We start from the raw sequence: 26,234 nt of genomic DNA, 5'->3' as shown, positions 1-26,234 counted from the left end.
CGTCGTCTCAGCGATGGCCTTCACGACGGTTTACATTTCAATAAATATGCAGAAAAGAAATTACAATCAATTATAAAAGATAAAAACAGCTAAAAATTAGAAGAAGGAAATTAAGAAATATTAGCTGTTTGGGGTAAGATCATAAATATTAAACAAATAAAATAATAAAATATTAAAATACATTACCAGAATTAATAACAATAAAAACAAAATCACCTATAGGTGTTAGAAAAACTTAAACACCTGACTGTTTCTCAACTTCCTTATATGCCGCATTAAACATTCATGTTTTGAGATCTGCTAGTAATGAGTAATTAGGAAGCGTTTGGAAGAGGTTTTCTGTTCTAAACTGTTGGGGGAGTTTCCATCTAATGAGGCACTGCTGGAGTAGATTAAAGCATTTTTAAAGGTTTTGTCTTGGATCTGTGCAAGGTTATTTACCTCTGATTACAGGATCAGTTCTAGGTGGTGGGTTTCTCACTGCTTGCTGACTCTCGCTGTGAGTGGGGATGTAGATGCAGGAAGAACCAGGCACCCCTTTAAGATCCAGCAAGTATGGAGAGGCAACTGACAGTGTCTGGTATGCAGATCAAACTCATGGGGAAAATTAATGTTTGAATTATGCAGACCTAGACTTTGCATTTAACCATCGACAAGTAGAAATGATGGGGGATCTAAGGACTAATAAAGTGCTTTATTATGGTGATCTGATCTGCAAAATAAAATATACCTCCATGGTAACTATTGTCCTCGCTTAGCTTATCTTTGTCAAATTCAAAATAAACTGATATAATCTATCAAGCGCTTACAAGCCTTAATGCCTTTCTGGTTCCTTAAGTAATCCGGACTTTTGTTTAAAATAAATCAGTACAGTGCTTCCTGTTACATGGTGGAAATAAAGGTCCACAAACAGAATTAAGACAATTGCTTTTTATAGCAAGATAGTAAATGTCGACAAAGTCAAAGGTCCATCCAGACTGCCCAGCAAGGAGCAGGCTACCCCATATCTTCTTGAAAGCACAATGCAGTCTTTTTTTTTTTTCAAATAGTATTTTATTGCATTATCAGAATATATAAAACAAAAAGAAAATTAACAATGGAAAACAGGTACGACACATGCATTCCTGAAGCAATCAATCATATTTATACAATGAATCCAAAGCTATGATTAAAAGGATCCATAGGAATCAAACTGTTTAGCAGAGAGTAGATAAATACTATAGATATCGTTTAGACGGGAAAGAATATTACCCATTTTAGGGACAGAGGGTAACTTCCAATGACAAGCCAAGTCACACCTAGCTGCTAATAATATTTCTGCGCCTCTCTTGATAGTGCTCAGGTATATTCAGAAGAGCACTTTTAGGACATAAGGGAAGGACCCAACTTCATAACCTCATTAAGAAGAGAAAGAGTTCTTTCCAGAAAACCAATATAACTGGGCACTCCCACCAGAGATGAGATAAGATCCCAAGGACCTTCCAACATTTATTAGAAACCCATGGGAAAGCTTTATGAATCCCTTCAGGGGTTAAGTACCATTGCATGAATACCTTGTAACTATTTTCCGTTATGTTTGAGGAGACTGAACTTTTCCTTGTATATAAAAAGGCTAGATCCCACTCATCCTCAGTAAGCTCAATCCTCAAATCCTTTCCCCAAGCCTTCATATAGCCCAGTTGGTCCTGTGGCTCCTTAGTAAGAGTGCTATAGAGTTTGGAAATAAGCAAGTTTGCTTACCGTAAACGGTGTTTCCGTAGATAGCAGGATAAATTAGCCATGCTATCTGGGAGCGTCTCGCGACCGATCAGTAGGCAGAGTTTTCTCAGTTAGTACAGAGTTTTGAACTCTGTACGGCTGCGCGGTGAGCTTCCCATGCAATTGTCTTGTTACCTTAGTCTCTTGTAGCCAAGCGAGATGTACGTGGAAAAACGTTTTTAGTAGAATCTGTAGACTGTCTAGGGAGGTGGGATGGGATCGTATGGCTAATTCATCCTGCTGCTATCTACGGAAACACCGTTTACGGTAAGCAAACTTGCTTTTTCCCGTCAATAGCAGGGCTGAATTAGCCATGCTATCTGGGAATCCCAAGCTCCTGGGTTATGTCCATATAATAAGTTTTTTAAGTTGAGGACACTACCCTTCAATAGAGGTAGACAGTCTTACTCAGCATGTAGGGTTGACAAAACTGCCGACCCCAGAACTGCATCGGAAGATGCTTGCTGTCCGATACAGTAGTGAGATGTGAAGGTATGAAGAGAAGACCAGGTTGCTGCTTTGCAGATATCCAGTAGCGGAACCCTTTTTAAATGTGCAACAGATGCTGCTGTTGCGCGTATCTGGTGTGCTTTCGGTTTGTTGCTCAAAACTAGAGAACGTTTATTGTAGCAGAATTCAATGCATTGGGATAACCAACTAGCAATGGTTCTTTTGGAGACAGGTTGGTTTGGATTATTAGGGTTAAAGGATAGAAACAATTGAGATGGTCTTCCTTGAGATTGAGTTCTGTGTTTGTAGTAAGCTAACGCTCTTTCACAGTCTAAAGAATGCAGAAGCTTGTCTCAGTCATTATGATGAGGTTTAGGTTGAAAGATTGGCAATGTAATTGACTGGTTTATGTGGGAAGCCAATACTATTTTAGGAAGAAAGGTAGGATGAGGCCGAAGAGTGACCTTATCATGATAAAATTCTAAATAAGGAGAATAGTGAACCAAGGCTTGTAGCTCACTTACTCTCCATGCTGATGTGACCGCCACTAGAAACACCGTTTTCCAGGTTAGGTATTTTATGTGGCATGAATCTATTGGCTCGAAAGGAGGCAGCATTAGTTGTTCAAGGACTATATTGAGACCCCATGGTATAGGTGGTTTTGACACCAGTGGCCTTAGATATAGCATGCCCCTCATGAATCTGGAGATCAACGGATGGTTGGAAATGGGAAGTCCGTTATGAGAGTGGTGGAATGCTACAATGGCGCTAAAATGCATACGAACTGAAGCCAGCGCTAAACCAGCAAGGTAGAGTGTATGAAGATACTCCAGGAGTTGCATGGCTGTTGATGAGAAAGGGTCTAGCCTTCGTGTTGTGCACCATTTCGTGTAACGATGTCACTTTCCTGCATAGTTACGTCTCGTTGAAGGTTTCCTAGAAGCAATGAGAATGTCTTCAAGTGGAGCTGGCAGATCCAGATGGTTTAATAATTGCCTTTCAACCTCCAAGTTGTCAGGTGGAGGGATTGATGCATTGGATGAAGGAGGGACCCCCCCCCCCCCCTCCTGAGTCAACAGACGTGGATGGTTCTCCAGTGGAATTGGTGGGCGAATGGATAGTCGCATGAGATATGGATACCAGGGCTGTCTTGGCCATGCCGGAGCTATGAGGATCATATCCACTATGTCTCGAATGCATTTTTGAATCGTCCTTGATATTAGCGGAATGGGAGGATAGGCATATAGTAAGCCCTCTGTCCATGGAATGAGGAAGGCATCTGGAGCATGATGAAGTTTGCTCGGAAAATGGAGCAAAATACTTGTGTTTGACGGTTGTTCTCTGTGGCAAACAGATCTATCATCGGGTTGCCCCAGTGTTGAAAGATTCTGGTTGCAACTTCTCGATTTAAAGCCCATTCGTGTGGATGAAATAGGAGCTAACAAAACAACCCTTCAATGGTTCTCCTTGTACCTGTCACAAAGATCCTACCAAGTGATACTTAATGAGTCCCTCTCAAAGAAAATCAACCTAAACACTGGAGTTCCCCAAGGATTTGCTCTTTCAGCGATGCTCTTTAACATCTATCTGCTCCCATTATGCCACTTCCTTTCAAATCTGAATCTAACCCACTTCATCTATGCTGATGATATTCAAATATTAATCCCAATAAAAAAATCACTAGAAGAAACATACAAATTAACAGCCAATTACCTAAAAAACATAAAGGAAATACTAGCCAACCTAAAACTCATCCTCAACTTCGACAAGACTGAATTAATATTACTAGACAGAAAGAATAACTCTCCTCAAATACCACCGCTCAACCTCATGAACCAAAATTTGATCATATCTCAAATCAACCATGCCCACAACCTCGGAGTAATAATTGACAGAGAACTTTCATTCAAAAACCATATATCAACAAAAATCAAAGACGGTTATCATAAACTACTTACACTCCATCATCTAAAACCTTTTCTCTCCAACAATGACTTCAGATCAGTCCTCCAATTACTAATTTTCTCCAACACAGACTACTGCAACTCTCTTTTTCTCAACTTACCTATAAACACCATTCGCCCACTCCAGATCCTGCAGAACGCAGCTGCAAGAATCCTCACAGGAGCAAAAAAGCATGACCACATCACCCCAACACTTATTTCACTTCATTGGCTACCAATAAGATACAGGATTGAATACAAAGTCCTATCCATCTTACATAAAATTATATATGAAGAACAAGAAAATTGGCTAAGCCCCTACATACAACTATATACCCCAAGCAGAAACCTTAGATCAGCAAATAAGGGACTCCTAAAAACACCACCAACGCACTCAAATCAACTCACCTCAACCCAAAAAAGAGCAATCTCCCTTGGTAGCCCAAAACTTTGGAACTCCCTACCGACTAAGCTCAGAACTCAAGAAAACCTAAAAACCTTCAAAAAGGAGTTAAAAACGAAATTGTTCAACAAAGCATACCAACTCACCCAATGAACAACACAACATCATTGCCCTCCAATCCAACCTCATGAATAAATAAATGAAATTCATCACATCTAGGTTTTCATAAATAAGAAATGAAACAAAAAACTGAACTAAATCCTTACATGTTATCCCCTATGCTTAATAACAGTTTGTACTTTGCATCCCTTGTTTAACCCCCTTATCCCTGTAACCTTATTTTGTAAATCGTTATGATGGCGTTATTTTGATGTTTCCGAATGACAGTATATAAAACTCATTAAATAAATAAGCAAATAAAAATGAAAAATTCTGCTGAGGCAATCCGCCGTGACGTTGTTTAAGCCTGGAAGGTAAGTGGCTTGCATCGAAATTTTGTTTGCTATTGCCCACGTCAGTATTCGAAGTGTTTCTCGACAAAGGATCCATGAACCTGAACCTCTTTCCTTGTTTATGTAGAACATGGCAACTTGGTTGTCTGTGTATACCATGAGATGCTTGCCCCAAACCTGAGGGGAGCAGGTTTGAAGTGCCTTCCAAATGGCTCAAAGTTCCAGAAGGTTTATCTCGTGTGTGTGCTCTCCTGTGCAGACCAGAGACCCTGAGTCTTTAGTTCGCTCAGATGAGCTCCCCAGCCCCTTCTGGATGCATCCGTCGTGAGGGTGAGTTGATTGGGAGGTAACCGGAAATGTGCTCCCGAGGTCAAGTTGTTGGTGTTCTTCCACCATCGAATATCGGTGCGCATTTGGGTGGTAAGTTGTATCTTGGTTGAGAGGGGCTGAAAGTATTGAGATCATTGATTCTTTAGTCCCCACTGTAGGCGGCGCATATGTAGTCTTGTGTAGGGAACCACATGTATAGTTGCCGCCATATGACCCAGTAGCTGGAGGATTTGACGTGCCGATGCATGTGATCGGTTGCACAGATGTCGAGCTAGTGAAGATAGAGTTTGAATTCTGTCCTGTGGGAGGTATGCTCTCTGTTGTGTTGAATTGATGAGTGCTCCAATGAACTGTAGCATTTGGGTTGGTTGCAGGTTGGAGTTTTCGTAATCGATTATGAACATAAGAACATAAGAAAATGCCATACTGGGTCAGACCAAGGATCCATCAAGCCCAGCATCCTGTTTCCAACAGTGGCCAATCCAGGCCACAAGAACCTGGCAAGTACCCAAAAACTAAGTCTATTCCATGTTACCATTGCTAATGGCAGTGGCTATTCTCTAAGTGAACTTAATAGCAGGTAATAGACTTCTCCTCCAAGAACTTATCCAATCCTTTTTTAAACACAGCTATACTAACTGCACTAACCACATCCTCTGGCAACAAATTCCAGAGTTTAATTGTGCGTTGAGTAAAAAAGAACTTTCTCCGATTAGTTTTAAATGTGCCCCATGCTAACTTCATGGAGTGCCCCCTAGTCTTTCTACTATCCGAAAGAGTAAATAACCGATTCACATCTACCCGTTCTAGACCTCTCATGATTTTAAACACCTCTATCATATCCCCCCCCTCAGTCGTCTCTTCTCCAAGCTGAAAAGTCCTAACCTCTTTAGTCTTTCCTCATAGGGGAGTTGTTCCATTCCCCTTATCATTTTGGTAGCCCTTCTCTGTACCTTCTCCATCGCAATTATATCTTTTTTGAGATGCGGCAACCAGAATTGTACACAGTATTCAAGGTGCGGTCTCACCATGGAGCGATACAGAGGCATTATGACATTTTCCGTTTTATTCACCATTCCCTTTCTAATAATTCCCAACATTCTGTTTGCTTTTTTGACTGCCGCAGCACACTGTACCGACGATTTCAATGTGTTATCCACTATGACACCTAGATCTCTTTCTTGGGTTGTAGCACCTAATATGGAACCCAACATTGTGTAATTATAGCATGGGTTATTTTTCCCTATATGCATCACCTTGCACTTATCCACATTAAATTTCATCTGCCATTTGGATGCCCAATTTTCCAGTCTCACAAGGTCTTCCTGCAATTTATCACAATCTGCTTGTGATTTAACTACTCTGAACAATTTTGTGTCATCTGCAATGTCTGCAGACAAGTTGACTGTTTGGAACGTGTGAGTTTGTAGAGTAGGCTGATCCGAGGCTACTAAAATCCAGTCGTCCAGATAGGGAAAAATCTGGATCGACAGTTGTCTGAGGTGAGCCACCACCACCGCTAAACATTTTGTGAACACTCTTGGGGCTGAAGACAGGCCAAAGGGAAGAACCTTGTATTGATAGTGATTGCTCTGAGCTTGAAAGCAAAGGTATTACCAGGAAGAAGGGTGCATGGGAATATGGGAGTACGCATCCTTCAAGTCTATGGAACATAGCCAGTCGTTGGGTTGTAGGAGAGAAAGAATAGTCTTGAGAGACGTCATATTGAATTTTTCTTTTTGAATGTGTTTGTTGAGATTCTGTAAGTCTAAGATTGGTCGAAGACCTCTGGACTTTTTTGGAATGAGAAAATAATGGGAGTAGAACCCCTGATTTTCCTGTACCCTTGTAATTCTTTGAATGGATTTCTGGCTTTGTAGATTTTGTAACTGTTCTTGAAGGTACAGTGAGTGGGTTGATGTATTTCGAGGGGGGAGGGAATATGAGGGAGATCCGGGAGTGTGTTACAAAATTTATTCGGTAGCCCTCCCTTATGATGTTCAGCACCCAAACATCTGAAGTAATCGCCTCCCAATTGGTATAAAAATGTAGAAGGCGACCTCCTATGTAAGGCAGTGGAGGTGGCTCGGGATAGCTCAAAAAGATGACGTCTGTTCTTGAGGAGGTGCTGGTGTTTGCTTTTGTGGCCTTTGTTGACGAGGTTGTCCACGGGACTGATGAGCCTGAGGTTAGTATCTTTGGTGGGAATAATTCTGTGATCGACAGGTATTGTATGGTTTAAAGGGTACCCTTGAGTAGGGCTTCTTCCTGAGCGAAAGGTAAAATTTCCTGGTCGAGGTATGGGGGTCCGTTGGAGATGTGTGATAGTACAGTGGTACTCTGTTCTTTAAGAAGAGTAACGGTTTCCCCAAACTTCTCACCAAAAAGATTGTCACCCAGGCATGGTATGTCCACTAACTTATTGTAAACATCCTCTCTAATTGCACTTGCTCTCAATCACGCCATCCGTCTTGCCGCTATAGCTGTAGCCAAGGACCTTGCGGAAGACTCAAAGGACTCATAGACAGACCGAAGTAGATGGCGAAGCCCTTCTTCCATGTCAGTAAAAGGTTGTGGTAGAGAATTTTCAGGGGTTAGACATGAGGGACGTAACCTCTGAAGACATTCAAATAAATACTGGATTAAGTAAAACTGATGATGTTGAATTTTTGTTGCTAACATGGAAGAATGGTATACCTTACGGCCAAAGTCGTCCATAGACTTTTGGTCTTTTCCTGGTGGTGAATTGGAATAAAGTTTTGACCTTTTTGCCTTTGAGAGTGCAGATTCCACTACTATTGAATTGTGTGACAGCTGTGTGGAATCATAAATTGTGGAATTACGCATACGGTACTTTAAGTCCGTTTTCCTTGATGAGGCTGCAGTAGTAAAGGGTTTGTCCCACATTTTACAAAGAACTGTATCTAGCACTGTATGTGGTGGTAGAGCTGTTGGTTCTGGAGGCATTTTGAATATTTTCAGTATTCCTAACACCTCTGACCTAGGATCAGGGATCTTTCCCGTCTTGATATTTAAAAGAGAGCCCACTTTCTCAATGAACTTTGCATAGGACAAGTCTTCAGGAGGGGAATAAGGTTCCGGAAGACCTTCTGGAGGATCAGATGGGAACCTTGTAGATGAACCAGGCGACGATGTCCATGGTGATTCTGGAGTATCTGGTCGATCTGGAATTGGAGATGGTGCCGATGGCTGAGATGGAAGTAATGGATATGGTGATGAAAGTGGCAAAGGTTGAGAAGGCGCAAATGGAGGCGGAGGATGTGCCATGTTTAGATCTTGGAAAAAAGTATTCAATGCCTGCGAAATTTGTAACATCGCTTTAGATGCGATAGGTTGTGAAGGTCCTGGAAATGGACCTGTTCCTGAAGGCATTGCCGATATGAGCTCGTCTTGAGGAGGCAGGCCTGAGTTATGGAGAAGCTGAGGGGATTGTGGTCTACTAAAAGAAGATCCATCAGATTCAGAACCCTCGCTAGATGTGGTAGTGTCATGGACAGAGACTAATTTCACCTGTTGGTCAGAATCTGTCTCACAAGGTTTTGAAGATGTTACTTGCTTAGTTTTTTGGGACTTTTTAAGATGTTCCTGACTTAGTAGTGAAGACTGCTTCAAGAGTGGTGTCAAGTGCATCGGAATTCGAGGTTGAATCAATAGTTTTGAGTCATGTTGCTTCGATGCGTCGTGTGGCATCGGCGCTGTGTGCTTAGATGCACCTTTGTGCACCGATCCATGCACCGATGCGTTGTGCACGTCATCACACACAGTTGTGCACCGATGTGATGTGCGCGCCGCTGTGTGCCGATGCGTCGGAGCTGTGCTCAGATGTTTTGTGCGCGTAGCTGTGCGCCGAGGCCTTGGGCGCCGATAAGTTATGCGCTGGGCTATGCGCCGATGCGCATATCTCTGCTCCGATGCACCGTTCTTAAAATGCTTCAGCCGATTTGATTTTTTGTCTCCCGACTTTTTTGGTGTCGAGGAGTGAAAGCGAGTGGGTTTAGTGAACTGAAACCCAAACGGCTCATGAAGGGATTTTTGTGAAAGAGGAGTTGGGGCCTCAACTCCCTTCACTGGCTCTGGTGGTATAACCGACCTGGCCGAGGTACCCTCTAGCGAAGCAGGCCTTTTAGACGGCGTCTTCTTCGGTCTCTTCGACGATCCCAGCAAAGACAGTGTGGAGGATTTCTTTAGCCACACGATTTTCTCTGCGTACTTCCTCTGGGCTCGGGGTGGGCGGGACATACGACTACAGTCCCGGCATGAGACTTGGTTGTGTTCCGGTCCCAAGCATATATAGCAGTAATGATGTCCATCTGTAATGGACATACTTTTATTGATTGACAGTACTTAAATCCTGATGGCCTAGACGCCATCACTGATCAGAAGAAAGAAGAAAATAAAAAATTTTGAGAAAAAAATCTTTTCAGAGACGAGGAGGAGAAAAACCCCACGTGCAGACTGCTCGCGGAAAAAAAAAGAGACTGAGGTAACAGGACAATCGCGCGGGAAGCTCACCGCGCAGCCGTACAGAGTTCAAAACTCTGTACTAACTGAGAAAACTCCGCCTACTGACCGGTTGTGAGATGCTCCCAGCCAGCATGGCTAATTCAGCCCTGCTATCAACGGGAAAACCCCTTTTACCCTGTCAGCATTATCACAAACACATCCTTCCTGAAGATAAATCCTCCCTGAGGGCATTCTTTAAAAATCGGCTACTTGCAAGTACAGGAAATACTCCATGCCCTCTAAATGATATTTCCGGTCTATCACCCACAAAGGGATAATATCTTTGGAGCCCCAGAAACTAGCCACATGGTTTAGACTGAAATGCATCCACCTCATATATAATTTCAAATTAAGGCCTGGCTGAAGATCTAACAAATGTGATAGTGAAGTACTATGAAAATAACTTCTAAGTCATGCCAGAGTGTCCAGATCTTTAAAGTCAGAGCAGTAGTCAGTGCAATGCAGTCATTTCAGTGCTTTTTGGGCTGAACTGCCACTCTGTGCAGGGTACCCTACTGCTTCATTACAAGCCTCCGGCCTATAGGCGTCCTCTATAATCTCATGATTTTTTTTTTTTAATTCCTTTATTGTTTGTCTCTCCACTAGCTCCAGGAGGGCATTCTAGGGATCCACCACCCTCTCCATAAAAAAAATATTTCCTGCTGTTGTTCCCGAGTCTACCCCCTTTGGGGTTTCATTTCATGACCCCTAGTTCTAGAATTTCCTTTCCATTGACAAGCGTTTGCTTCTTGTGCATTATTAATACCCTTCACATATATCCCCCATCTCTCCTCTCGAGTATACATATTTAGGTCCTTCAGTCTTATCCCGTATCTTTTCTGGTGCAGACCCCATGACATTTTGGTCGCCTTTCTCTGGACCACCTCTAGTCTCTCTTTCCTTTCCGCGATATGGACTCCGGAACTGAACACAGCATTCTGAGTGAGGCCTCATGAATGACCTGTATAGGCGCATTATCACCTCCTTTTTTTCTGCTGCTTATGTCTATCTATGCATCAAAATACCCCTCTGGCGCTAGCCACTGCCTTGCCACCTTGAGATCATTGCACTATCACCCTGAGATCCTTATCCTGGCTGGTGCCCATCAGTTTTACACTTCTCCTTTGGATTTCTGCACTCAAGATGCACAACTCTGCACCCTCTTTTTTTTTTTTTTTACTCTGAATCTTAATTGCCAAGTATTTGACCACTCCTTATAAACTTTCTTAGAATGCTTCTCATTCGGTCTGCTCAAGAATAAACCTTCAAAAGACACAAGATAAAGCTTCACAGAGAAGAGTAAAGTGACACTTTTCCAGGCCAGACACTTTTATCAATGAACTTATGACCAGAATGCTAAAAGTGAACTTAAAAACTCTTCATAGCATTGGGCTTCCAGAGTGGATATGAGGACAACCCAAAAAGCAACGGACATGGAGGAAGGGGGTCTGGATATTTCAAACAAGAGCCTGGGGATAAGACATGGGAGGGAACCTAAGTGTTGAATGAAGCATGGGACTTGTAAAAACTTAAAAAGATAATGACAAGATCTTTAATATCCTACTAGTGGACGTGATGAAGGCCAGCACGCAAAGTGCTAGAGAACCAGAGAAGAGGATAACTGGGCAAACTGGGAGGGCAAGATGATCCTTATCTGCTATCATCATGTAATCTTTGAAATTAAAGTGATCAAACATCTTGAAACAAACACGAATAGACTTAGTGGGGACCCTGATTTCCTGACAGTACCAGAATACTACTTCTTTAGCTTTCTGCTGTTTCTTTCAATTTTCTGACCCCTCTGCTAACATATACACCTGTACTCCTTCCAATCTTCTCTAAACCAGTCTACTATAGGAATGCAACCTATATTTTATTTGTACATTTGACAGTTTCACCAATGTAACCTGAAAAAAGTGCACACTTGTAACGAATGCACAATTTAGATGCCTCTGTGCCTGATGCAATAAACTTTTGAGCACCAGAAATGCTCATTTCCCTGTCAGCACACCCTTTTTTACGCTGCTCTGATTTTCATCTCATTTGAATTCTGCATCGGGCGCACAGGGGATGTGGCTGCACGCGCATTAGGAAAACGGGCACTCGTATTGGGTGCCCGTCTTATTGCATCGGCCTGTGTTTTGGGGCAGGGATTATCAGAGGCACGGGAGATAAAATAAGCTGCCGGACAGGACAGTGAAAAATAAGAATACTAGCCTCATTGTTCCAATTGAAGCCTAATACGCTGCTAGGCCACTCCTTCTCCCAGGATTAAGAAAACAGCTTGGTATAGGAATAGAACTTTTTTATTTTAGGAAAGTTAGGAACCAGACAAAATTCTAAAGAACCAGTGGAGAAGATCTTCATAAGCTTTTATCTTGGTTTTTTTTTTGCCTTCCCTCCCTTTATACCTCCAACCTTATTCTTTCCCCTCCAACTTGTCTACCCCACTTCCTTCTCAGCCTGGAAACTGCTCCTGACCCCAGTGGCCCCTGTTCTTCCCAGCCCCTCCCCAGCTACCGCTGCTCACCAGTCATCATGCCTGGCACCGTTACTCCTCCTTCATACCAGCCGCTGGTCTTTCCGGCCTGCGGCCACTGCAGCTTTTCTTTACTCTAGTTGCTGCCGTTCTTTTTGGTCCCAGAGTGCAGCTGCTCTTCTCAAGCCCTGGGTTAGGCTCCTTCACCCAGCAGGAGGCAACTCATTTTAGGTGCCTGGGCAACCCAGCATGTGGGATTTTTCCAGCCCTGCCCTAGCAATATGCCTGGAACAGTCTTCCAGTGGAGATGATGAAGGTAATAATAGTAACAGAATTCCAGTTATCAGACAAGCACAGAACATCCTTAGCAATAAGAAAGGGAAAGTCTTCATTGACCATGTAGGAGTTATGTGATCTTGCGGTATGAAGAACTGTGGAGACGAGGAGAGTGTTTGTATTCAAGAAAGCATGAGACAAGCACTGGTGATCTCTGAGGAACTAGTAGGGATTGTAGAACTAAGCACTTGTGTGGATGGGCAGACTAAATAGAAATATGATGGCAGAAAGAGACCATATGGCCCATGGTGCCATGCTGGGTCAGACTAATGGGCCATCAAGCCCAGCATCCTGTTAGGTGTGTACAAATGTAATGATGTATTCAACCATTCTATGTTGTTGTTGTATAATGAGTTATGTATAATTGCCAGAACTTTATATTGAGCTCTATATTTAATGGGGAGCCAGTGGAGAGATTGAAGAATGGGAGTGATATGTTCAGATTTGGTATTCTCGTCAGTATTCTTGCAGTTGTATTTTGTAAGGTTTGTAGTGGTCGTATTGCGTACGGTAAACCAAGTAATAAAGAATTACGGTAATCAAGTTTGCTAAGTATCAAAGTTTGTAGTACTGTCCTAAAATCATTTTGGAGGTAAGAGTGGTTTTAATTGTTTTAGTATGTTTAATTTGTAATAGCCATTCTTTATTTTTAAATTGATATGTTTTTTCATTGAAAGTTTATTATTATACCTAAGATTCATCCATAATTCAGATAATTCTATATTTGTATGTGCATTTAAATGTGCAAATGGGTGTAATGTGATCAGAGTGAGAACTAGAGGTGATTAAGTGAGCTGCAGCAGCTTGAAGCAACTGCATGACTTGCATGTGTGTCATAGGCAAGCTATATATAAAGAATTACAGTAGGCAGCTGTAGTGATAATAAAGGCTTGAATAAAGATTCTAAAATCAGAAACCAGTACCAAATATTTTAACTATCTAACCAATCTCAGCTTATAAAAATCAGATCTCAAGATAGAATGAATCTGAGTTTCAACAATAAATGAGAATCAAACATCACCTCTAAACTCAAAACACATTTTGAAAACAATATCGGTACACCATCAATAGATAAAGATGCTACATCAGAATCTGAATTGGGTTGACAGACCCAGAAAGCCTATGACTTGTTGATATTCAAGGATAACAGTTTTGTCTAAGCCACTGACAATTTGTATAATAAGTATAAGTGATGATAACTCAGTCAGATTGTCACAGTGCTTGCAGGATGTGCTCTTTCTATAAAATCGGTCCTTCTCCATGGAACCAGTTGCTAGAAGACCTTCGACTGACATATTTTAAATAGTTTTGAAAAAAAAATTGAAAGCTGTATTCCAGGAAGCTTTTTATTTGAACTTTGATTAATTTTAAGAGCAAGGTATAGTATTGTATTTTTATTGGTAATCTGAACCTATATAAAGTGTACGTGATGTCTGGAAGTACTGTTCATTTTATGTTTTCTGTTTTAAAGCTGTAATCCACCTTGCATGCATTTTCCATGATAGGCAAAATATAAATATTTTAAATAAATGTATATTGTCTGTGTGCATTTTAAACTCCAATCCCTAGTTGAAGATGAGATTACATAAAGGCTGTATATAGATATTAAATAATATTGAGGATATTGCAGTCCCCTGAAGGACCCCCTAGAGTAATATTACATGTCAAAGATTTCCCACCAATCATAATTTGTTGCATGCGATTAGATAGAAATTCACAAAACCAGCTCAAACCCAAATCCCCAATTCCTATTGCAGAAAACCATTCAAGCAATATCATATGACTGACCATGTCAAAAGCAGCAGTTAAATCTATAAAAACCATAATACAGAAAGCCTCCCCATCAAGATGATGTAATAGTAGATAAGCTACTGAAACTAACAGGTTTATGAAAGCTTTCTTGATGGACATCCAAAATGTTATATTCAGCCAAAATTTCAGTGAACTGTGAATGACTTTCTCTATGGGTTTGCTCAACAATGGCAAATTAGGCATGGGAGGTTAAGAAGCCGAATTATCAGGATCAAGATCTTTTCTTGGGTAGTGACTCCTAATAGAAACCAGCATCATGTAGCTATAGCTTGGATTATTTTCCTATGTGCATCACTTTGTATTTGTCCACATTAATTTTCATCTGCCATTTAGATACCCAAGTCCCCGGTCTCTGTAGGTTCTCCTGTAATTCTTCATTGTCCATTTGTTTTTCCAATTACTCTGAATAATTTCATCATCAAATATGACTGAAATAAAGTCTTTGCTCCTTTTTTTTCAGTTAATTAATGAATTTGTTAAACATCAACGGACCCCGGACAGATCATCAGGATTCTCCACTATTCATCTCTCCCCCATTGGGAAAAACAAGAAGATTAAATGGACCTAGTAGTCTTTACCATATTTTTGATTAGACAAAAGTGACATGATCGCTGTCAGTCCACACACCCCTCGTGAAAGCCTCAGGACGTCACTTCTTATTCTCTGTATCCCATGACTCACCGGTCGCTATCAACAAGTTTAACTGCTTGCAACACACCTCTCATTATATAACATGTATACACAAGGGGGAAGTGAAAAGAGCCAGCGATCAACTGTAGGTCTACTGCACAGCAAAAGTAAATTAATTTGTGCAGATTGGAAGGGAACTTGGGTCCTTCTGTGCTCTCGGAGTCTCTGTATCTCTGGACCGCGGCTCCATCCCTATAAAGCTCTCGCTGGCTCCTTTCTATTCGTGCTCAAAACCTCAGCAGAAAGACAAAAATAAAGTGGCAGCGATCACCCCCCGTTCTAAATCGATTTCTCACCTTTTATCCACGGATCGTCGCTCCCTCCCCTGCCCGGAAGTACAAGAAACATCCCCCGAGCACTTCCCGGCAGCAGAATCCGTAAACACTGTGCCTACCCTCGGAAACGGCCGTGGCTTCTCAGCCGTCGTCGTCGTCGTCGTCGTCGTCGAGGCCGCCGCCTCCTCCTCCTCCTCCTATTGGTCGCTGGCTGGAAACGGTCTCTCGCTGAGTACTATGGGATTTATAGTTTTTCCTGTTGTTTTTTTTTTTTTTTTGCCCAACAAATTTGGTGGTAGCATGGCTGAGCGGTCTAAGGTGCTGAATTAAGGTTCCAGTCTCTTTGGGGGATGTGGGTTTGAATCCCACTGCTGCCAGTGTCCCTCTTTATGATTCCCCAGTGGCTCATGTCCAAACGTGAAGCAGGTCCTGATCTGCGTGTATCAGTTTGATGTGTGGCTTCTGATAATGAACAGTGCCCTACAAATTGAAAGTAACCAAATAGTCTGCTGCCTGAATGTAACCCCTGATCCCTTCTGGGATTTGTAGTTTGCTGTTTCTACTAAAAATATGACACCTTCTGGGACTTGTAGTCATTATTGCTCTTTCAAATCAGAAGGCCTGAAGCTTCCTGGGATTTGTAGTCTCGCTGCAGCGTTCAAAGCAAAGCAAGTGAAGTAGTACCGACTGCCTCAGCATTAGCAAGCCAAAGTTCACATAACAGAAGTAATGTGTATGACATTCCACTAGATAGGTACAACAATTTTTTTCCGATTTAAAAAGTGTTCACTTTTGCAGTCTTAGCCGTTCCCACAGCGTCCTACTTCTACCTCTGAACCGCTTTTGTCCACCTGATTTGGTTTGGACGAACGCCATGTTTTATTTTTTTTCAAGCTGATGAATGTTGAATACTAGTAAATAAACGTAACTATTAGAAACATGGCAATAATAATTCTTGGCATTATACATTGATTCAGAGGGTTCTCACATGGTTTCCCTGCAGTCATCTAGGCTAGGTTTGCCAACAGGGTGACTGAAAAATAAGGAACAGCTTCCATTCTGAATAGAAATTAAGGAACATTTAATCAGCAAAATGTTTTTTTTTTATAATACAAAACAGCAACCTTCTTTAATTTTGGTTTATCTCACATTTTATCATTGGTAACTCAAGATGCATTGTATTCAGGTACAGTAGATATTTCCCTGGGGTTATTAATTTATAGTCTACTTTTCTGGTGTTTCAAAGTGGATTACATTCAGGTATTGTAGGTATTTCCAAATCCCTAGAGGCTTTGCATTTGCAATCTACGTTTTATACCGCAGGTAATGGAGAGTCATGTGACTTGCCCAAGATTGGAGAGAAGCAGTGGTGGGATTTTAACCACTAAGTCTTTTTCCCATTCTGGGTCTAGGGTTAAAATGCTTAGCAAATGAGGCTCAAGTTTGTACTTGAGGCAGTAGCGGGTACAGTGACTTGCCCAACATCACAAGGAGTATTGGCATGATTTGAATTCTGGCTTCTCTAGCTCTTAATCTACTGCTCTAACCACTATGTTTTTCCTCCACTTTCCATCCTATCGTGAGATTCGAAGTCTTGACTACCAGTTTGGTGTCTAAGCCGTAAGTTCCTTTTCATACCCCAGATCAGTCCAGTCAGCAGATGGAGGCAGAGAATAAGACAGAAAAGAAAGAGTACTATTTTGGAAAAAGTGCTCCCTGAGGTGTTAGGTCTCTTCGTGGGTCATCCCTCAGGTAGAACCAGGTGAACGGAGGGTTGGTGATCCCTGGTTTGTCTCTACCCACAGCATCCAGAGGGATCGAAAACCGGTGGTTCTGGTTCCCTCATTCCCTCTGAAGTCTTCTCACATGGACCCGTTGACCAGATATAGGGAAGTAAACCTTTTATTTGTTTTGGGTCCTTGCTTGTCGGGCATACTGTGACTTAAAAAAAAAAAGAATATTTCCTAGCGTGTAGCCAAATGGAAACAAGAGCAATGGGTTATATGCTCCCCTGCTAGGAGATGGAGTCAGGTTTCAAAGCTGACGTCACCTTAGATACACCCCGACCTCAGCCCTCCAGTGTCTCTCCATCTCCAAGCAGATGTGAACATGCTTTCCCTATCGGGATCACCATACTCTTTAGAAGAGAAAGTTTTACCTTTAAATTGTAGAAATATTGAACCCCATTCTCCTGCAGTGATACCTAAAGATCCCTCCCACAGTTGAGAATTCCTGAGGCGATTTCCAAGATCCCTCAGAGGTGTGCCTTGGTCTGGTAGTCGGTTTCCTGGCGTAGAATTTGCTGCTAAAGCAGCTGAAAGGCAGCTGGTGCAGGAAGCTGAGCACAATAGTGACAGCCAAAGCTCTCTTGCCCCACAGCCGGAGACTGTCTCTGTACTCAGCCGGTAATGCTTAGCCCAGGTAAGAAAAAAAAAAAGAAAGAAAAGGATTTCTCATTCAGAGATGTGGAGGGTTTCGGTAAGACTTCCTCTGGTCTCCTTGCTCGGCACGCCGTACTGACAAGGTTCCTGATCCGTTGCAGTAAAGGGAAGTGGGCATCCGAGCGGGTTGAGCGGCTCCCAAGCCCCACTTCAGGCTTAGTCAGCACACTACGTGGTAAGCCGCATCAGCTCCATCTTGCGCGCGGTTTTATGGAGGGCAATGCGGTGCGTGCCGGCTCTGCGCATGCGCTGTGCACACAAGTGCGCACGCATGTACACGCATAACTTTGTGCACAGTCTATGCACACAACTACTTAGGGGCAGAATTCCCGAGCACGCGGGCTGTGCATGCGCCTCGCCGCAGCCCACTTAGGTGCCCGAAATCTGCATGCACAAAGTCTTTGAAGAGCGAGCTGGCTGAATTCACAATTGCCGTCTCTAATAGCTTCAGCAGCAAAGAAACATAAGCGCCATTCTCTCTGCGCTGCTTGCCATATTAGGGCTACTAAGTCTGATCTGGATTCTTACTTATGTCAGCACTATGAGGAGGCCCAGGGAGAGTTTACCTCCCCAGACTTTACCAAGAAAAGAAAGAGTACTATTTTGGAAAAAGTGCTCCCTGAGGTGTTAGGTCTCTTCGTGGGTCATCCCTCAGGTAGAACCAGGTGAACGGAGGGTTGGTGATCCTGGTTTGTCACTACCCGCAGCATCCAGAGGGATCGAAAACTGGTGGTTCTGGTTCCCTCATTCCCTCTGAAGTCTTCTCACTCAGACCCGTTGATCAGATACAGGGAAGTAAACCTTTTATCTGTTTTGGGTCCTTGCTTGTCGGGCATACTGTGACTTAAAAAAAAAAAAAAAAAAAAGAATATTTCGTAGCGTGTCGCCAAATGGACACAGGAGCAATGGGTTATATGCTCCCCTGCTAGGAGATGGAGTCAGGTTTCAAAGCTGACGTCACCTTAGATACACCCCAACCTCAGCCCTCCAGTATCTCTCCATCTCCAAGCAGATGTGGACGTGCTTTCCCTATCGGGATCACCATACTCTTTAGAAGAGAATGTTTTACCTTTAAATTGTAGAAATATTGAACCTGCTCTCAGCCACAACCTTAATCGGAGGTATCCTGGATCTGAAGAATCCCGGGGCTGGGTCTTCCATAGGAGAGGGAAATTCAGCAGCATCTACTCCAGTTCTTCCTGGGCTAGATATGGACCTGACGGCCTTCTCTTGGTTGGAATTTTTTCAAGGCCTTCAAGCTTTTGTACAGGCGCAGTCTGCTTCACTTGCTCTTGTCCGGGCGGAACCACAGCCAGTAGGGCCTCCCTCTCCCAGTCCTACCGGCAGACTTCGAGACATGCCTCGCCTCACCAAGGATGTTCCTGGCAGGGACTCGGACAGCACAGACAAAGAAGGGGATCCAGATTCCTTGGAAGATGGAGAAAACCCTCCAGGTTTAGAACCATATCGGACCATGTTATGTTTTTTTTTCCATAGAGACAAATTGCCGGCCCTAGTTTCCCAGAGTCTGAAGACGCTGGGATTTCCTGGGGCAGAATCCATGGAGAATCCCATTCTGGTGTCTCTATAGAAAGCCTCTTGCTATTTTCCGGTACTGGAAGCCATCCAGGAGTTGATTGACCTGGAATGGGATGCCCCTGAAGCGAGTTTTAAAAGTGGTTGAGCATTAGAAGCTCTATTCCCACTGGATCCGGCAGCGAGAGAATGCCTGCACTTCCCTAAAGTGAATGCTCTGGTTTGTGCTGTTTCGAAGCGAACAACTATCCCAGTGGAGGGAAGAGTGGCCTTAAAGGATGTGTATGATAGGCGGATGGAGTCCATCCTTAAGTAAGCCTTTGACGTGACCTTACAGATTGGTTCCTGCTATGCTCTGATGGCTCGCTCATGCCTGCTCCTCTCGAGAAGTGCATGACTCAGTGGCGTATTCCAGAGAAGCTATGGAGCCTGCCACTGCCTTTTTAGCTGATGCAGGCTCTGACCTAGTCTGTACCTCGGCCAGAGTAGCGGCCTCAGTGATAGCGGCCAGAAGACAGCTATGACTACATAATTGGTCAGCAGATGCGACCTCTAAGGCAAACCTCACAAAGATGCCCTTTAAGGGATCACTCCTCTTTGGAGGTGAATTGGAAAAGCTGGCCAGTAAGTGGGGTGAATCTCCAGTGCCCCAGCTACTGGAAGATCAGAGAAAGCAGACACAGCGTCCCTCATCTATGAGGGGTCAAACCAGGTGCACCCAATGTTATTGGCCCTACAGAAACTTGGCATTTCAGAGGTCTCGGTCCTCAGGGTGGTCTCAGTCCTTTCGGAGCTGACAGCCCAGTAGAGGGGCAGGTTCAGTTTCGGCCCAAACTCCCCAATGAGGTTTTGCTGACCCATCCAAGGAACGAGAAGATAGGGGTCGACTATCCCTTTCTACTAGCGCTGGGTCGAGATCACGTCAGACAAATGGGTATTGGATGTCATACGAGAAGGATACGCACTGGAGTTTCGCAGCACTCCTCGGGACATGTCCATGATGTCTTCTTGCCACTCCCAGCACAAGAAGCAGGCAGTGAAGTCTACCTTGATAAGGCTCCTCAAATTGAGGGCTATAATTCCAGTACCTGTGCCCAGGAAATACGAGGTGCTATTCCATCTATTTCATCATACCCAGGCAGGAGGGTTCCTTTCGCCCATTCCTGGACCTCAAGAGTGTCAACCGACACCTACAGGTAATTCATTTCCACATGGTAACTCTGCACTCCATGATAATGGCCGTACAACCAGGAGAGTTCCTAACCTTCCTGGACCTATCTGAGGCCTACTCTCATATTCCAATCCAGCAAGAACATCAGCGTTTCCTATGCTTTGCAGTACTGGGGCGACATTATCATTTCCAGGTGCTACCCTTCAGCCTGGTCACCACCGCCAGAATATTTTCCAAGATTATGGTGGATGTAACAGCGGCACTGAGGAAAGAGGGAATCCTGGTGCACCTGTACTTGGATGACTGGTTGATCTGGGCAAAGTCACTGAGAGAGAGTCTCCAGGTGACCAGCAGTGTGATATTCCTGCTTCAGGAGCTCGATTGGGTCGTAAATATAGACAAAAGCAGCCTCAAATCCTCCCAGTCTTTGAACTGTCTGGGAGTTTGGTTTAACACCAAGTTGGGTAAGGTCTTCCTCCCGCCTTCACGGATAAGGAAGTTGATATCCCAAGTGTATCGGTTGACGAACACGATATGACCCAAGGTGAGGAGCTATCTTTAGGTCCTCAATTTGATAGCATCAACCCTGGAAGTAGTACCATGGGTGAGGGCACAAATGGCCACTTCATCGCCCACTGCTGTCATGCTGGAACCTGCTGTCTCAAAACTATTCAATTCGCCTCCAACTAACAATGGAAATATGTTCTCAGCTCCAGTGGTGACTTCAGGAAGCTCACCTGGGCAAGGGCATAAACCTGTCCCCGCCAAACTGGCTGGTCCTCACGACGGATGCAAGCCTCCGAGGTTGGGGAGCTCACTGTCAAGAACTGACGGCCCAGGGTCGTTGAACCAAGAAAGAAGCGCTCTGGAACATAAACTGCCTGGAAGCCTGGGCGGTCTAATTGGCGTGACTACAGTTCAGCCACTTACTCCAGGGTCAGGCGATCTGTGTGATGTCAGACAATGCAACAACGTTAGCCTACATCAACTGCCAGGGAGAAACCAAGAAGCCAGCAAGTGTCTCTGGAGATAGATCTCCTTATGGAATGGTAGGAATTGAATCTACAGATGATCTCGGCCTCCCACATCGCAGGAAAAGACAACATCAGAGCAGACTTTCTAAGCAGGGATAGTCTGGATCCAGGAGAATGGGCGTTGTCGGCTATAGCCTTTCAGCTGCTGGTAGATTGCTGGGGCCTCCCATCCATCGACCTGCTGGCCGCATCTCACAATGCAAAGGTTTCCCAATTCTTCAAGCATAGAAGAGATCAGCGGTCCCTGGGGATCGATGCCCTGGTTGAGACTTGGCCATAAGAGGACTTACTATACGTCTTTCCTCTATGGCCACTGCTGGGCAGGGTCATTCGCAATATCGAGTGCCACAGGAGATTAGTCCTTCTAGTGGCTCCGGATTGGCCCAGGCGCTCATGGTATGCAGACATGGGGAGACTTCTGGTAGAGACCCCCCTGTGCTTCCCACCACACAGAGACCTGCTCCAGCAATGTCTGGTCCTTCACAAGGATCTGACTTGATTTTGTCTTACGGTTTGACCTTTGAGAGGGCTCGCCTCATAAAGCATGGATATTCAGCGGCAGTAATTGCCACTTTGCTCCGCGTGCAAAAGTTCTCGACTACCTTAGCATATTGCGGGTCTGGAAAGTATTTGAAGCCTGGTGCGAGGAATGCGGTGTTGCCCCTCAGACAGCCAAAATCCCTCTGGTTTTTGAATTTTAAAGGACAGCTTGAATAAAGGGTTGTTCCTTAAGTCCTTGATGGTCCAGGTAATGGCTCGCTCCTGTTTCAGAGGCGAGGTGAACAGAACCCACCTGTTGTGCATCCAGTCATGACCTGTTTTCTAAAAGGGGTAAAGCACTTCTGGCCACCCCGTGTGGAATCTTAATCTAGTATTGGAATTTTTGGCAGGGCCCTCCTTTCGGCTGTTGCGCAGTCTGGGGTAGATTTTATAATTTTGCACGAGCGCGTACTTTTGTTCGCGCCTGGTGCGCGAACAAAAGTACGCTGGATTTTATAAGATATGCGCGTAGCTGCGCGTATCTTATAAAATCCGGGGTCGGCGCGTGCAAGGGGGTGCACATTTGTGCAACCTGCGCGCGCCGCCTGTTTTCTCCGAGGCCGCTCCGAATTCGGAGCGGCCTCGGAGGGAACTTTCCTTCGCCCTCCCCCCACCTTCCCCTCCCTTCCCCTACCTAACCCACCCCCCCGGCCCTATCTAAACCCCCCCCCTTACCTTTGTTGGCAGATTTACGCCTGCTGAAAGCAGACGTAAATCTGCGCGCGCCAGCGGGCTGCTGGCATGCCATCACCCGACCCGGGGGCTGGTCCGGAGGCCTCGACCACGCCCCCGGGCTGGCGCCACGCCCCCAGGCCCACCCCCGAAACGCCGCGTCACGCCCCCAAAACGCCGCGTCATTCACGGAACGTCCCTGACACTCCCCCGACACGCCCCTTTTACGAAGCCCCGGGACTCTGTGCGCGCCGGCGGCCTATGCAAAATAGGCGCGCCTGCGCACGAGTGCCTTGCGCGCGTAAATCCGGCCGGATTTACGCGCGCAGGGCATTTAAAATCCGGCCATCTGTCCTTATGCCTGTTAACCCTGAAAACGGTGTTCCTGGTGGCGACATGCTTGGTTTGTCGCATCTCTGACTACAGACATGTCATGTAGGGAACCATTCCTCCGGATGACCCCAGGAGCATTACAGCTTCATACCATTCCATCCTTCTTGCATGAGGATGCATATGAATACTGCCTCCTCCGCCATTTAAACGTCAGTAGGTTTTTGATGTGGTATCTGGAACTTTCAGAACCAGTGTGCAAAATGGACTGCTTGTTTGTTCTTCACAGTGGAATCAGACAGGGCAAACCAGCTTCTTGGGCTAACATAGCTCGCTGGATCAAGGAGTTGGTGACAGGAGCTTAAAAACCCCAATTAAAGTGAATAAATATATGAATACAAAATCAGCTTGGGTACATTTTGCTTCGATGCCACAGGAGGTCACTGTGATCCCTCGTTCAAAAGAAAGATTTCAGAACTCAATTAGTCCAAAACTGGATACAGGCTCTGTACCTGATCATCTTTTTCCCTCCCTCTTAACAGTCAAAGCCAGCACTAAAGGAAGAGGGTGCATGGGTTTACCAATTAGTCTGAGGGGGATGAACAGAGAATGAGCCTAGTGGTTAGGCTTGTGTTATAACAACTTTGAATAATTTTGTATTATATGCAAATTTGATCACCTTGCTCATTCCTCCCTTTTCCAGATCATTTATGTACAGATCTCAGGGGCATCTCTCTCCATTGGGGAAAACTGACTACTCTGTTTCCTATCCTTTAACCAGTTACCAACCCACTTCCTATTACATGACTTTAAATTTCCTGAGGAGCCTCTTATGAGGTCAAATACCTTCTGAAAATCTAGATAAACTATATCAGCCAGTGCACCCTTATATATATGTTTATTTATACCTTCAAAAAATTCTAATAGATTGGTGCGGCATGCTTCCCTTTGCTAAATCCATGTTGGCTCTTTTTCATTAAATTTATTTATAACTTTTATTTATAACTTTTTTATACCGATATTCGTGGGGACATCATATTGGTTTACAGTGTAACAAGAGATGGAAAGTACATTGAACAGGTAGAGGGAAGGGACGAAATAGGAACAGAGAAAAGCACAGAAGAGGTAAAAAATTAGTAACAGAAAACGTCAAATGCTTACATAATACATGTGCAAGTCAGAATATATAAAGTAAACAGAAACTTCAAATGCTTACATAATAAAGTGAAAATCACCTGAATGATGATAACAGGACCATGTACAAGGATTCTAGTAAGAACATTCAGGAGAGGTAGGGGAGTGGGCGGAGGATAAAGGTTATTGAGAGTAGGCTTATTTTTGTCCTGCAATTCTGTTCTTAAGAATAGCTTCTATTGTTTTGCCTGGTATCAATATCAGGCTCACTAGTCTATAATTTCCTGGATCATCCCCAAACATCTTTTAAAAAATTGCCATTACATTGGTCTCTCTCTAAGCACAGTGGTTGATTTTAATGATAGATTACAGTTTTCTAGTTAAGATCTTCAGTTTCATATTGGAGTTCTTTTAGAATTCTGGAATGAATACCTTCTGGTACTGATGATTTGTTCATTTTTTTCTTCCAGTTTCACAAATGTTTTCTTCAGTTCCTCTGTATTATCACATTCAAAGATCATTTCAAGTGTGAGTATCTCCCCAAAATCTTTCTCATTACAGACCAAAGCAAATGATTCATATAGTTTTTGTACTACAGCCCTGTCCTGCTTGAGTGCCACTTTTGCCCCCAGCATCTAGTGGTCATCTCGAGGATTGAATGGCTCAGAATTTGTTGCCAGGGGATGTAGTTAGTAGGGATGTGAATCGTTTTTTGACGATTTAAAATATCGTCCGATATATTTTAAATCGTTAAAAATCGTTAGCAGCGCGATACAATAGGAATTCCCCCGATTTATTGTCAAAAATTGTAAATCGGGGGAGGGGGAGGGGAAGGGGGAGGGCGGGAAAACCGGCACACTTTCTCATTACAGACCAAAGCAAATGATTCATATAGTTTTTGTACTACAGCCCTGTCCTGCTTGAGTGTAAATGTGTAAAGACGATCGATCACACGATTCACATCTCCAGTAGTTAGTGCAATTAGTGTAGCTGGATTTTAAAAAGGTTTGGATAAGTTCTTGGAGGAGAAATCCATTAATGGCTATTAATCAAGTTGACTTAGAAAATAACCACTGCTATTACTAACATCAGTAGCATGGGATAGACTTAGTTTTTGAGTACTTGCCAGGTACTTATAGCCTGGATTGGCCACTGTTGGAAACAGGATGCTGGGCTTGATAGATCCTTGATCTGATCTAGTATGGCATGTTCTTATGTTCTTAGTCTGGGCATAGGGATACAGTGCCTTTTACTTTTAGGACTGGATGGTGCAAGGATGGGCACTGGGATATAGAGCCTCTCCTAGAACTGGATAACTCTGGGATTAGCACAGGGATGCAGAGCTTGTCACCTTTAAGACTGGATGACTGAGGGATAATTTAGAGTAAATGATGGCAAAGACTAATTTTTTTTGTGTTTAATCTGTTTATTGTTGACAAAATACAGGTACAATAAAGTAAGCCAAACTCAAGTCGATTTTCAATACTATACAGCAAGACGGGATCGTGTACAGTAAACTCAGTGTGTAACAGTGATATAACAACAGAAACAAAGACATGATCAAAGCAAGAATCAGCACAACATCATAACCTTATCATGTCAGCATACCATCATCATATCTTCATCAACAACATATTCCCTCCCGCCCCCCTCCCCTACACAACCGGGTATAAACGTGGTTTATACAGAAGAAAAGGTTGAATGAATCAAAATCACTTGGAAACAGTGAGATTGCAATCTGAATAACCATAGGCTGGTAAACAGTCAGGCATTAACCAGGCAATCATGGAAGCAGGGAAACAGGCTATTAATCAAGTTGACTTGATTAATTTGGTGGCCTTCGGAGTGAGGAAACTCACTCCAAGATGAGATTTGGGCAAGGTTCTCTCAACCTAGCTTGATGGACTCTCAACAACATCTCAAA

General features: G+C 43.7%; 1 protein-coding gene across 2 annotated transcripts in view; it reads right to left on the bottom strand.

The window, feature by feature from the left end:
• Nucleotides 1–15,639, bottom strand: part of DTX2 (deltex E3 ubiquitin ligase 2) — an 89,634-nt gene extending 73,995 nt beyond the window's left edge. Inside the window, exon 1 of one of the 2 annotated variants that reach the window (XM_029612627.1) lies at nucleotides 15,474–15,639. The gene's annotated coding sequence lies outside the window, so the exon portion shown is untranslated. The remainder of the gene's footprint in view (nucleotides 1–15,473) is intronic. The other variant, XM_029612628.1, reaches the window with a different exon arrangement.
• Nucleotides 15,640–26,234: the final 10,595 nt, after the last annotated feature.

Source organism: Rhinatrema bivittatum, chromosome 8, assembly GCF_901001135.1.
Source record: "Rhinatrema bivittatum chromosome 8, aRhiBiv1.1, whole genome shotgun sequence".
Classification (NCBI taxonomy): domain Eukaryota; kingdom Metazoa; phylum Chordata; class Amphibia; order Gymnophiona; family Rhinatrematidae; genus Rhinatrema; species Rhinatrema bivittatum.
This window is presented reverse-complemented; position numbering and strand designations above follow the sequence as displayed.